The sequence below is a fragment of the Lactuca sativa genome, chromosome 2 (genome assembly GCF_002870075.4).
Source record: "Lactuca sativa cultivar Salinas chromosome 2, Lsat_Salinas_v11, whole genome shotgun sequence".
Lineage (NCBI taxonomy): Eukaryota > Viridiplantae > Streptophyta > Magnoliopsida > Asterales > Asteraceae > Lactuca > Lactuca sativa.
Genome location: NC_056624.2, coordinates 223,862,330 through 223,874,626, shown reverse-complemented (window position 1 = coordinate 223,874,626; position 12,297 = coordinate 223,862,330). Strand labels below are relative to the sequence as shown.

Genomic DNA, 12,297 nt, shown 5'->3' with positions numbered 1-12,297 from the left:
TGTACAGTTCTTGGCTAGATCGAGTTCCTGAGGTTTCATTTTTCTTTCACTGAGAATTGAATATCACTTCGATTAAGTGGATCGACTGGTGATTTAGAGTTCATACTTATCTGGAGAGTAGATTAAAATCGAAGGCTGATGAATTTCAAATTCTATTTGAGTTGACTTTGTAAAGTCAATATCAGTGTTCTTGAAGAAGTTTGGTATGAAGGCATTGAGTCAAGGATCGAATAGTTGAACACCAATCGGGATGAATCGACAAGGTCAATGGCTTGATGACGAATTTGGAGTCAATGTTTGAAGATTTTGGTGATGAATTGCTTGATGTTAGACATTTGGATTGAAGTCGATTCCTTGATGTGTTGATGTCACAAAGTCGAATTGAATACAGTTGAAGTAACGATTGTTTTGTTGTGAAATGTTCGAAGCATCAAGTTTGATTGGGGCTACTAGATTTTCGAAAGAACAAGATGATTTGGTTCACTATTGAGGATCGATTAGGAATCGATTATGCGAAGTAAAGGCTTGAAGGAGAAATCTGAATTGATGGTCTGGATAGTCGATGATTTGCAATGAATCGATGGTTTCGATTGTTTGAGATTTGTTTGATTTTGGGATTCGCTTTTGGATGACAAGTTGGAATGATCGAGATTGAAGAACTGATTTAGAAAACTCGATTTTGGAGTCAATATAAGAAGGGTCGATTTCAGCTTGTGTCGATTGGTATAGACTGCGAATTCGATTTTGAGTTTGATTTATTGGAAATCGATTTGGGAGTTTTTGAAAGCTTGAGTTGAAGAACCGATTGCGAAATCGATGTTTGGAGTTTTGATTTTGGTTGTCAACTAGCCAAGTGGTCGAACTCAGTTTACAGATGGTCATGGTTTGATAGTTGATTGAATATTGATTTGTGGTTAATGATCTCAAATGAATTCGCATATGGGTGAATCAACATTGAGTTCGCATATGGGTTCACATATGAATTTTTTTTGGGATCGCATTTGAAATCAGTGGAGTTCGCATCTAGATCTTCATTGAGTTCGCATATGGGTGAAATCAATTTGTGTTCGCATCTGAGTTTCTAACTTCACTTCGCATTTGAGTGTATAAAAATTGATTTCGCATTTGGGTCTCAATTCTTTCACATATTTGGTTCATTTTGGAGTGTTAGACTAGAGAGAGAAATTGTATACAAACCCATTTGTATAATCTTTCTAGATCTAATAAGAGCTTACAAAGATTTATTTACTCATTGTGTTCTTGATTTTACATGATGATTCACTAGATTTTTCATATTCCGCACATGCCGTCATAATCAACACCACTACATGTAAGACTACACGGAGTGGGTGCACCAAGCCCACTCGCCAAGCTCTTAACATGAGCTGAACATCGCCCCATAGTGGGTGGTAAGGGTGTGCACCGATGATGGGTCACCGACAGCTTAACAAGATAAGAGAAGAGAAAGAGTGTGTAGGTTGTTTGAGATTGACTATTTTATTTTTTATTTTTTTAATTTTTTTAAAAGCATCGTAACAAACTACCTTTCGCAAGTCTAGAGCACAAAATATATGCTTCCCTACTTAAAAATTGTCAGTTTGTCGGAGGCTAGAGTTGCCATTGGGGGTGGTGGAGGGGAGACTGCTGTAACGTCCCAAAAATCATAAGGTAAAAATTTCATTTTTAATTAAACCCATAAAAATCATTTTTTCTTATCAACCATTCAAAAGTATATCAAAGTGAAAATAGTTATCAGAGTACAATTCCAAAATCATAAAGTGCGGAAACATAGGTGGATGCGTTGCGATCAAGCCAGATCATTCCCTTTCGAACTGTAAGTACCTGAAACCATAACCATAAAACTATAAGCACATAACTTAGTGTGTTCCCCAAAATACCACATATCATACATATATGTCATATGAAAGCTGTACCGGGTCTATTTCACCCCTGAGTCTATTTCAACTCAATTGGTATTTTTCAACCGTACGGGTCTATTTCACCACCGAGTGTATTTCAACTCATCGATATTTTTCAACCGTATGGGTCTATTTCACCCTCAGGCCTATTTCACACCACATACATATAACAAACATGCATACATGCTTACAACGAGAGTCACGAAGACAACAAGCGCATATCATATCATAGTGGGCCGATATTGGTGCTTTTGACCCACGGATACAGTGAGGAGACTCACCTCAATCTAGAGATAACCAAATCGTATGCGTTGCTGCTACCGGGCTCCTCACACTGAACACATCCAAATTATCCCTAATCAAATCAATAATTAAGGTAATTTTCCATAATCCAAGGTCCAATTCATACTCTATCATTCCAATAGGTAAAAGACCATTTTACCCTTCCCATATCTGACCCAAAAGACCTAAGACCCAAAAGGCCCAATAAGGGTATCTCACAAGTACGCCCCACGTACTGCTTGATGAAGCAAACGTACAACCCATCACAACGAGGAATCGGGGAAATCCATGCATTACATTGAGCGTATGCATACGTATGCCTAACATACTCCCTAGGTGACCAATTCCCACTTTTAGGACTTAATGCTTAAGACTAAAACGTCCAAAACACAGATCTAACCTCTAAGGGATGTCTTAAGTCATAAAGTTCCTAACTTTATGACTTTGCATGGCTTAATGGGGTCCAAACCAAAGCCCTAAGTCTCAAACTTCATCAAAATACCATCAACTCATGCATGTAAGGACTATACTCATCAAGATTCGATTTTTATGACTTAATGACCTAAAAAGGACCAAATATGAGGCTCAAAGGTTCTGGAGTAAATTCTACTCATATATATTCTTATCAAATACTTTTTTATCTTTAATTTTATATATTTTATGGTTCTTAGTTTTATTGACAGTTTTATTCATTTGTGAATAATACATATGTATTCACATTTGATTATTACATATATTCATTTGTGAATATTACATATGTTCACATGTGGAAATAATTCTTATATGTTATTCACATATGAATTACAAACTTGCTTAGGACCTCAAAACGACGTATTTTTATTTTCCGAAAAATACGTTATCATTTATGAATATTACATGTATTCGCATGTAAATATAATTTTTATATGTTATTCACGTATGAATTACATAGTTGCTCTGTGTTTTTAAAAGACATACATTGATTCTCGTGTAAAGACATATTCACTTGTGAATATTACGTGATATATTTAAGTTATGCATTTCATCGAAGAGTTGACGTGCAAATAAACTAACTTACATAATTATGGTAAAAAAAATTAACAATTGAAGCCAATAATTACAACACAAATCAAATCCTATCAAAATCGATCAATAAACAGTAGGTTTAGATCAAAAATTGGGAAAAAATGTATGAAAAACAAAGTTTTTCAAGCCTGAAAAGCGATTTTTAAAAAATTCTTCAAATATATGGTTATGTTGATGCACTTTCGATTGCTATCTGTTGTTTGATATTGGTGAAGTTTCGATTGATGAAGTTTCGATGACAGGTGATCGCTAAATGATGTGACATCAATAAATATCGATTATGTTTAACGATTTTGCTTTACATCAACGAAACTGGACAAGATTGAATCACGACTTATACTTAATAGTATTAATAAATGTTTTTGATGATGAATCACAACATTTTGATGAATAAACAAAGATTTTTGATGAAGAATTGATGTTTTTATAAAGTGTTGATGTTTTTTATGAAGAACATGTGACGTTGATGTTTTTTTGATGAAGAACAAATGATGTTGATGAAGAACATATGATGTTGATGAAGAACGGATGAACGATCCAGATGAATGAATAACAGATGGTGTTGATGAAGAACAACATATCCTTAATGACTTAATCTAAATGTGTTTTACATATATAAAAATAATTGGTTGAGAATGATTCCCCTATTCTCAACCTTTTATTTTTTTCTCAATTGAACTTACATCTCTCTCTCTCTCTCTCTCTATATATATATATATATATATATATATATATATATAGGTAATACTTGTATCGTGATTTCAATCACTTTTCAAAATTCATGATTTTGCCCTTAGCCTGTGTATCATGAAATCAGATTTGAGATAATCCAAGATTGACAATTTAGAAGTCATATCACTTCTAAATCTGAAACACAAAAAGAACCTTGTTATTTTGTGTTCTTAAGATATAGAGAGAATCTGATGATCAAATTCGTGTATGAGAAAATCCAACCCCTTTTCTGGAACATTTTATCTGTTCTTATACAGGAAGGAAAAGAGGTTAAATGGTGGTTACATCTATTTTTGGCGCGAAAATTGTTCGTTAGATGGGTGGTTATAAGACATAATAGAAGCGAAACCACCGTTAGGGGCTCTGCCCATTGGACCCCCGCAAGGGACGCTGCCCCTTGGAACCTCGTACCCAAGGTGTTTATCACTCCAAGTGTGCATCCCGCACCTCCAGTCTCGGTGAGTAAATAGAACCCAGTCTATTTTAATATTAATAATAATTACACCAAAATATATTGATAACACTAAAATCATCAACAAAATATATTTATTTATTAAACATGGAACAAATAAATGTAAAAAAAAAACTATTTAATTAAGTTTGAAAAAATTAATTGCACCCAAGGAACAAAATATGATACACTTTAAAAAAATTATATACTTAATTTTATATATATATATATATATATATATATATATATATATATATATATATATATATATATATATATATATATATATATATATAAATCGAGGTTACCAAACTTAAAGAAGGATAGATGTTGATTGAAAGGTATATTGTTTAGTATATCATCAAACAAAAAGATAATAATAATAATAATAATAATAATAATAATAATAATAATAATAATAATAATACAAGCATGTATCATTTATCGAACTTGAAATTTTAATTATATGACGTTAAGATAATTTGATATTTTTCTATTTAATAATTTGATCCATTCAAATGAAGTACACTAACTTTACAGCTATCATATTAGTAAAACATATATTTTAAATGGATGCATCAATTTATGTGAAAATATCACTTAAAATATAACGATATAATCAAAATTTTATTGGTTCTAGAAATTTTGTGAGTTATAATAATTTCAAACAACAATGTAACGATTGTGAATTTGTGATGGTGATTAAATCATCAACTAGTCCAAATTCCAGGAACAAAAAAACCATCCAGTCAAAGATAAGTTTGTTTGTAGGACCAATTAATACCCAATGACCATTTTTAATGAAAAAAGAAAGCGACATTTGTTTTGACTTGGACGTGGTTTTAGGTTGTTCATAAAATTAAATTATACGGTTTTTTTTGTATGGAATAAATTAATAGTTTGGATAAATGTCAATAGACCAATAGGAACATCGAGAGGGTAGAACGCTGTGTGACCAAGTATTATGGTCTAGCATTTCTTAATAACTTATAAGTCCAACGAAGATTTTAAACTGTTCAAAAAATCTTAATTATGTTTTATCTGTTTAAGAAAACCCAACGAACTTAACATTTTGTCTAGCTTATATTTTTGTTCAATTATTATTATTACTAAGCAAGAGTCACAAATAACCGCTCCCTCATTTTGAGCCCTTGGATCTCTTCAACTTTTGATAAAGCCGCATAAAATCCATATTTACAGTTTTTTTACAGTTTCTTTGCTTCCTCCGCTTCTTCTTCCCCACGTTTGGCTAACCCCCTTCTTCTTCAACTGCTCACCTTCCGTTTTATTGGCGATCCATGGCAGTTCGTCGTCACCCCACGATCTCAACTATCGCTGGTTGTCTCCTTCAACAAGCATTCAATCGGTTAATCAGTCTCCTTCAAAGAGTGATTCGGTTATGACTTCAACCTCCTCCCATTACGTCTTTAATCCCCACTTCTCCATAATCCCTAAACATCATGTAGTTGTGGTAACTGCTCTGCCTATATAAGAGGTCGCTACTTTGAATTCGCTATTCCATGGTAATTTTGTTAATCGGTTCATTAATTTTTTCTATTGCTTCATCTTTCACAATAGCCTCTTTACGATCCATTTGAAATCGAGTGAAGATTCATAAAAGGAAATCATCAAATTTTTTTTTTCAGATTAGGGCTTAGGTCTTTTAGGCCGAATTCGTATCAAAGCATGAGAGGGTTTCCAAGCGGAATTGTGGCTATGGTTGATCAGCGGCAATTTCCCTCTGTAATTTGCCTATGTATATAAATGTTTCGAATGATGATCCAAGTATTTTCTTTGGTTTCAATTTTGTAATAATGTATTATATTGTCAAAGGAAACACACTTTCTTCTTTAGTTTCTTTGAATGACCCTCTATACGTCCAAAATATGTACTTTTTTGACTGGAGTTTTGCAACTATAACTTTGAAGGGCCCTCTATACGTCTGAGACCAGTCTTGAATGTTTTCAAGAATTTCGGGATAATAAACCTATTGTCACTTAATATCATATTTTCCTTTCTAAAAAGGGGTATTATATGAAATCAACAAGAATAAAAAGCATTTCACAGTGATACTTTTTAGATGATTAAGAGAATTATTTCTAAGTTGCCTACAAACACACACAAAAAGAAAATCTCAGAATTTGTGTCACACCTAAAATTGACTTTTGCATATTTTTACTAGTTTGTAGCAAAAATTGGAATCTTTTTCTGAAATCTGAAAAAAAATACATATAAGAATTCTAGGAATTATCTATGGACTTTGTGCTCTTGTAAATCGGCAATATTAAGAATTCACAAAAAAAAAATCACATGATGTGGTATATTAAACAAAGAGAGAAATCATTAATTAAATCAAACAATTACTTGAGCTTCTTTTATGTGTTTGTATTTGTATTCTGTTGGTTACATAGTTGTAGAATGTTAGCAGAAGCCAATATGGTATTGAAACCAAGGCCCACTTTTATAGGGAATAACATCACATAATTCTTAATAATATTACATTTAAGGAATATCATATTTGTTAATCTTTTGTAATATTTATATGTATCATTTTTAAAAACATAATAACTTTGATGAAGATGATAAGATATTATCAGATAATTGTTTTTTTTAAAGATAATAATGTCATTATACAATTACTAACTTTCTATTTTTTTCCTGATATAAGATTTATAGTTGAGAGATGAAGCTCATTGTTCGTCAAAATCAAGTAAGAGGCTAAAAAACAAGCACATATTTTCCAATGTCTTATTCATTCATTAATGACGATTATTCTTATTTGAATCTTAAACTTTCTATTTTGATGTTTTTAATTTTATTTTACATCATCACGATAACATTACATAAATGGTTCATGTGCAGGAAATATATTACAAAATTGGTCCTTATGCATAAAAAGGTTACATATTTGGTCTAATGGTAGAAAAAGATTACATATTTGGTCTAATGGTAGAAAAAGATTACATAATTGGTCCATGTGGCGGAAAAATAATTACATAATTGGTCCCTATGACAGAAAAACAAAAACAACAGTGGGATTTACTTATTTTTGAATTTTTTTTGTAAAAGTTAGCAAGTACCTTGCTATTATTGCAAAATTAATGTAAGTATATTGCTATTATGTTATTTTTTTTTATTTTAGGGTGTCTAGAGGGTGGGTAGTTTGGTCTTCTCTTTGAAAAGTTTGTAACAAATTTTAGTCATATTTACTACATTTTATCAAATTTTTTGAGTAACCACAGAAATCAGGTGATATATTGGGTTTAAATATGTATGAATACATATGCATATTTGTTTTCCTTCTTGATCAGGTTTGCACATCCCTCCCGCATGTCAAAGTTTTACTTGAATCATAATAAGAAAAGCAAATTCATAATGAAATTTACATACAATGGCGTTTTCGATTTGAATCATAAAAAGAACAACAAATTCAAAAACAAACATATAAATCATGCGGTTGCTAACGCCTTTAAGATTACTCCCACGATTGATAATAGTACAGTTTTTCTAAAAAATGATGAAGGTGATTATATAGTCGAAGATGAATATGAATATTTGTTTAAAATCCATAATATAGAAATTGATTTTTCAACAGAATCGTGTATCACATCCTCAATAACACCAAAGAAGCGTCGACTTCTACGATTGTGTAATTAGTCTACCAATAATGATATTCCTACTTGACTTTAAAGTAATTAATCATTAGATTTCACTTTTCATTTTTAACTTAATTTCATTTCATTGTATGTTACTCGATTGTTATGGTTTTTATTTTATGGTCTTTTTATGCTTTATTTTCATTCATATGCTATTTATTTGGGTATATTTTTCATTCTACAATGCATGGGAACAAATGATATAACTATGATATAGAACAACTTTGTTTTTTTTCTATGTAAAGGGAACACAATATACTATCGAGGGAACCATCGTCGATATAGATATGTTTAATGATTAGATATTTGTCCAATGTGGAACATGTCGTAAGAAGGTTACTATGCGTGATGGTCGCTATTTTTGTTTAAGTTGTCAGAAAAAATGTTAATAACCCTCATCAACCGTAAGTATGAATGCGAGCTCTCAGACCAAGCGTTATGGGGACCATGTATTGATTTGATACCATCAACAATCTCAACAATGGTAATTATTATTTCATATTGTGGTAAGTTTTGTAAAAGCTATAGTTTATATGTATTAAACTTGATTTGTCTTAATATACATAGGATGCTTGTGATACTAAAGAAAATGATGGTCTTCAAAAATGTATATATGATGTCAGTGATGCAGAAGCAAAAGAAGACGAAAGTGAGAATGGATGTGTTAATTTATATAACTTATATAAAGTTAGATTATGTTTTTTTGGTATGTTTCTTATTAATGTGATCGTTATTTACAATTAGCTTGGTAATGATAATATTGAAGATCATATTTGTAACACGCCTATCTATATCTCTACTTTACAAGATGGTGAAGAGATTTAAGTAAGTTACATCATATTTTTAAAATTTTCTATTTTTCTTACGATATGGAAATATTTTTTCTTCAATTGTTATTGTTAGCTATTCTGTTACAAAAAGTTTACTTCTCATGATTCTTATTGTTGTGTTGGTATTTTTACAATTAGGCGTCTTTTGATGATATTGAAGCTGATTCTTCTGATAAATTGTGTATCGGATCCTTAATAACACCAAAGGAGCGTCGTTGGCTTCCACGCTTGTGTGACGAGCCTACCAATGATGATATACATAATTGACTTTAAAGTAATTAAATAATAGATTTTACTTTTTCTATTTTTAACTTAATTTTATTTAATTATGTGTTAATCGATTGCTATTCTTTTTATTTAATTGTCTTTTAATGCATTTTTCATCCATATGTTATTTATTTGGTAGATTTATCATTGTATTGTCAGTGCATTATAACAAATTATATAATGATGATATTGAACAAAGTTAAATATTAGTAAAATAATAATTATTTTTTATTAAACCGGTCAACCGTCCACCGGACAGGTATTAAACTAGTTCTGATTAGAGTCAACTTTAGTTTGGCACTCTTCTGGACCTTTGTAAGTGTCCAAGATCTGATTTTTATTCCTCTATGTAGCTAGATCTTGAGTTTTGTCCCTTTTCTCCTTATTATTGGATGTTGCAATGGATGGATCTCATAAAGTTTGCAACTTTATGAATCTCCAGGTCAAGATGACCTTGTAGTGGGTTGGATCTGGTCATCAGCCAAGTTTTGATGCCATGCATGGAGTTTAGGTCATATTTCCCCCTTTTGACCCATTTTGGGTTCAAGTCATGCATTGGACATGCATGTCTATAAAGCACCAACCTTTGGGTTGATTTTGATGCTAGAATCTCTTCTGGAAAGGCTGGATTTCAGATCTCAAGGATTTTGTGCTTATGAGTTAAGCCCTTGAATCTTCAAGCTTTGAGGATGGGTTTTTGAACTCTTGGAGTAGAACAAAGGATAAAGTTGGAAACTTTATCCTTTTTGATAACATTTGAGTTTAGATCTGAGTCTTGGAGTCCCTGGAATCGTAGGAACAACTGAATGTATTAAGCTCAGGCAAATAAGGCGTGTTTGCAAGCCAACACGACGTGTTGACTGGGGTTTTCTTGACCATCTAATTGTTATAGAAACACGACGTGTTTATTAGTGCACATGACGTATTGGGTCAACATGGACTGTTGACCTTGACCGTTGACTTTGACTTTGACCATGGTTGACAAAGTTTGACTTTTAAGGGTATTTTGGGTGATGGAACTGGTCAGATGGTGGTTGTAGGTATTTGAGTCGAGAGTTAAGATTCAGAGTCAGACCTTATCGGTTCTGTACTACTTGAGAGGTGAGTGTTCCTCACTATACTTGTTGGGTTGAAGGCACCAATGCCGACCCTTTTGGATTGTTATCCTAATTATTGCTTGATTGAGTATTGTTGTGATCTATTAGATCTGTATCTTGGTAGATAGGATGATGTTATGCTTAGTGATCTGTAAGATTTGCATGTTTATCTATTGCCTGGTTATATGTTTATGTGTAATGTATATGTCAACATGTTATGTGTGGTTGGGTTGATGCAGTCCTGCTTTGTGCTGAAGGCCAACAGACCCAGGGCGTCCTGGATAGACTGAAGACCACTGGGGCATACCAGCCAGGCCGAAGGCCTAGAAAACGTTCCAGATATGTTGAACCCCCCCCCCCCCCCCCCGGTGGTGATTTTAGACCTCACCTCATGAGGGTTAAACCTCACGTTGTGAGTTTTAAAATGGTTGAAAAATCATTAGGCAAAATTATTTTACCACATTGTGGGCCTAATCTCACGTCTTGGTGTCGAGGTTTTTGACCAAAAACTACATTTTTATTAAAGAAAAAATTCTACTACTCTTAAAATTGAACCCCACACTTTTATTACTAAAAATTAAGATGACTTCGATGATGACTTATCCTAAAACTTAATAAAAATGAAAAAACTAAAAAAAAACGAAAAGAAAAACGCGAACCGAGCCCGATTTGCCTCTGGAGAAGCGCATCTTTTGATGGAGTCATGAGCCGGACTCCGTGTTCTCCTATGGTGTATTGTTTGGAGATACGATCACCATTAGCACCTTCTATTCCCTCCATATTTTCTTGTATGCTTTCACCCTTCTTTGATATGCTTTCTAAGAATTCTCCTTTTTTGTTTTAGAATCGCCTTCCTTGTGTTTTTGCTTCACCCCTTTATTCTTCATAACAACTACAGTTTCCCCTTTTTCTTTTTGTAGCTCCTTAGTTTTGACATCCTCCTTATCTAAAGTTGGTTGCTCACTATTTGTGTAATTTCTTCATCTTCATCACTTAACACCAAACTTTCTTTAATTTCCTTGCCAACTAGAGACTTTGGAGTTTTATAAAGCAAATACCTCAAAAACCATTGGAATTGAAGCTCTAGGCTTAGTACACTTGACTTGTTCTATTATTTGAATTTCTTCTTCCATAAATTTCTCCAACTCCTCAAGCTCGTTTTCTTCATCCATACAGAATACTTCGTTTTGAGCACAATCTGTCTTCCTCTCTAAACGTCATTTCATCATCTCTCACTCGTAAGGTAAGCTTTGACTCATGAATATCCACCAAGGCTCATGCGGTATTGAGTAAAGGGTGTCCAAGGATGATTGGTACATCGTTATCCTCCTTCATATCTAACACCACAAAATCTAATGAGAAAATAAATATTCCAATTTTTACCAAAATTTCATCAACTATGCCTCGAGGATGAGTCACTGAATGGTTGGTCATATGAATCGTCATTCTAGTAGCCTTCAATTCTGGAAGGTTGCATTTTTGATAAAATGAATATGGCATTCAATTTATACTCACTCTAGAATTGGCTAAACTATATGTCTTCATGTTGTTTCTGAATTCACATGAAGTGTAAGGCATCCAGGATCTCCCAACTTCCTTGGTATCCCCTCCATAATAATCATGGAACTTTGCTCACTAAGTACTATGTTGGAGATCTTTTCCAATTGTTGGCGAGTGTTAAGTAAGTCTTAAAGAAATTTGGCATATTTGGGAATTTTTCCAAGGATTCAATAAAAGGAGTATTGATAGAAATACCCTTTACTTGCTTCATAAATTTTATATGCTCTTGCTCCAACGAGTGAACTTTGGCCCGAGAAGAAAATAGTAAAGGAGGTTGATAAACTTAAGCTCCAAAAAACTTTTTCTGCCCAGACTGAGCCCACGTCTTGAGGATTGAATCCTCACGTCGTGAGGTCGGTAATTCAGCAACATTATTTTCTTTGACTTTCATGCGCTTTGGCTGTGATTCAGGCCGCTTTATCTCATCTTCCAAGGCCT

General features: G+C 32.9%; 1 long non-coding RNA gene across 1 annotated transcript; it reads left to right on the top strand.

The window, feature by feature from the left end:
* The first annotated feature begins 5,353 nt into the window (after positions 1-5,353).
* Positions 5,354-6,307, top strand: LOC122196802 (uncharacterized). Its single transcript, XR_006188876.2, has 2 exons — positions 5,354-5,972; positions 6,096-6,307. It is a non-coding gene; the product is annotated as an uncharacterized LOC122196802 (long non-coding RNA).
* The last annotated feature ends 5,990 nt before the right edge of the window (positions 6,308-12,297 follow it).